The sequence below is a fragment of the Apteryx rowi genome, unplaced genomic scaffold, assembly GCF_003343035.1.
Source record: "Apteryx rowi isolate R43461 unplaced genomic scaffold, aptRow1 scaffold_0, whole genome shotgun sequence".
Taxonomy (NCBI): domain Eukaryota; kingdom Metazoa; phylum Chordata; class Aves; order Apterygiformes; family Apterygidae; genus Apteryx; species Apteryx rowi.
Genome location: NW_020447195.1, coordinates 10,665,829 through 10,668,247, shown reverse-complemented (window position 1 = coordinate 10,668,247; position 2,419 = coordinate 10,665,829).

Below are 2,419 nucleotides of genomic sequence, written 5' to 3'. Positions count from 1 at the left end.
CATGGGCTTTTTCTTTCCTTATTTGTACACTTGAACTCATCACGAATACAAGCACCTGCGTGGCTGGCTGCCTGAAGGACCTGGTGAGGCAGGATGTCATTTCGAGGTGGGTGACCTCAAAGAGCTCGAATGGTTTGTCTTCATCAATGGCTTTTGAACTGCACCCTTTTTTCCCCCCTCTCCCTTACACCTGTGTCTTGGAGTCCCTGGCTCTGCGCACTAAAGGCCAAACACCTGAAATATGTAATGGGCTGTTTGACTACATGCCAAATGTAGGTATTGTAGGGATCCTGAATTTATGAAATAGGCACAATAATTTCTGGAAACGTGGGAAGAGTGAAACCTTGTAGAAATGACCAAAAATTTACATGAACTCAGAATCATGTAAATTCATGGAGATTACTAGGATTGCTGCAATTCTGAAAGAGAAATTGGTATATGTGCAGCACAGCGCTGACATGTATTTGGCAGTATGTATTTTCAGTGAATTCTGTACGTGAGCTCAGATGAGGAATTAGTTAACCCTAAGACAGGATATCCTTTGAATACAATTGGTTCTGCTGTACCTTGCGCATCTTTGCAATCCTATGTTTTTTTCCCTGCTGATGCTTGGTATCCATAATGTGCAGAAGGGATTGTTTAGGAAGGTTTTGGTAGAGAGAGATGTTCTTTCCGTATTAGATGTTTGCTCCCTATTGCAGTGTTTAGTGTATTTCTGTCTTTAAATGAATGTGTTCCTATGSTGTGTATGAGAGAAAAGGACTGTCGTTCCAGTTTCACTGACGGTGGTGTGAGACAAAAGGGCTAAACAGCTTTTCAAACGTGGAGGTTTTCTGCCAGGGTGGACAATCTAATCCATGTCTCCCTTGTCTTAGGGCTGCTGGTTTACTTTTTTGCTTTTTAGACTTTTCCTGCTAAAACCTTCAATAATTGTGCAGGAGCGAAGCGTATCCTGCAATTGCAAGCCATTTCTCCTTTCCTACTAGTGACTGAAATGCTAGATTTCCCTTTTACTGCCAACTGTGCAGTGTTTCTCAAGTTGTCTGTGTTGCAGAACTGCCAGAAGGCCTCCTTGGGTAAGGATTTGTCCTACCAAAGACTTAAAGTTGGCGTTTCACTGCCTGAAGGCACTGCCTGGGTTACATACAAAGCAGTGACAAATACTTAGTATTTTTAAAGCTTAATCACTGAGTAGAAGTGCGTCATACTCTGACTATGAAATCAGGCTTGTTTCCCTTATCCCCCTGAGATCAATAGGAACAGAAATGTAACGTTAGAGACTAATAGCTTCAGCTGTCAAATTCCTGGGGCCTTAAAGAGAGAGGCAGAAACGGAGCTCTAGCGACCAGCGAGCCGACAGCCGCGTCTAGCACGCGGCGTGGGTGACGGGCYGCTTCCCTCTCGCGCGCTGCTGTAGCACCGCAGCTGACGGCCAAGCGGGGACAAGCTGAGCAACGCTGCCTTGTTTCGCTGCCTCGCGGTTTGAGTTGAGTGTGGTCTTGCCTCCGTTAGTGGTGTCACCTCCACCCGAATGGAATACAAATCTTTTCTAGAAAATCACCGCGCAATGGACAACTTGGAGGCAGCTTCTCTGCCCAGTTCACTTGGAGATGTTCCCCAAACCCGTGGTAATCCTGTCTTGCCCACGCAACCTCTGCCGGCAGTGCAAACTTGCTGGGCAATGCATGAGTGAGCTAAACGAGAGGGGGAATACTCCGACCTGTCCTTTGCACCGGCCTCTGGCAGGCCCCACTAGATTTGTTGAAAGGAAGTGAATCCGTTGAACTTTTCTCAGCAGCTTCCTTTAAGAGAGCAACTGTTGCCCTGACAGTCCAAATAGGGACCTGAATATCCTAATTTGCCATCCCAGTCTTTAGTGAAGCAGGAAGGAAATTTCCCTCCTACAGCTAGGAGCACATTGGAGTCCCCGTACCGATGTCCTCTGCCTCAGYGGCTGAGGGATCTGCTCCGAAGACCTCATTTCTCTGGTCAGTTATCACAAACCAGGAGCTGAGGCCTCTGCTGTTGATGGCCACTATCACGGTGTTCTCCCGAAACGTGCAAAAATCCTATTGCGAGAGACACCGACTGGGGCGACGCAACCRGAGGAGCCCCGTGCTGGAAGACGGTGCGGTCACCGGTTCCAGGCAGCGCCGCCGCAACCGGGCTGTGCTGGGGAAGCTGTTGGTAGGGTGACTTCTCAGAAGTGCTGGGTGGCCTTCTGTCCCTGAATTATAGCTCTTAAAAGCAAGAGGGATCAGAGCCGGAACATGGCGGATGTCTGGGATGTAAATAGAAGTGGTTGTTGCCGAGTGCTACGGGAAATGATCCTAGTGCGTCCACGGAAGGGGCCCTCCACACGAACTGAAGATCTGTTTACAGCAAAAATTTCTCTTTACTAAGAAGCCTGCGTCATCCG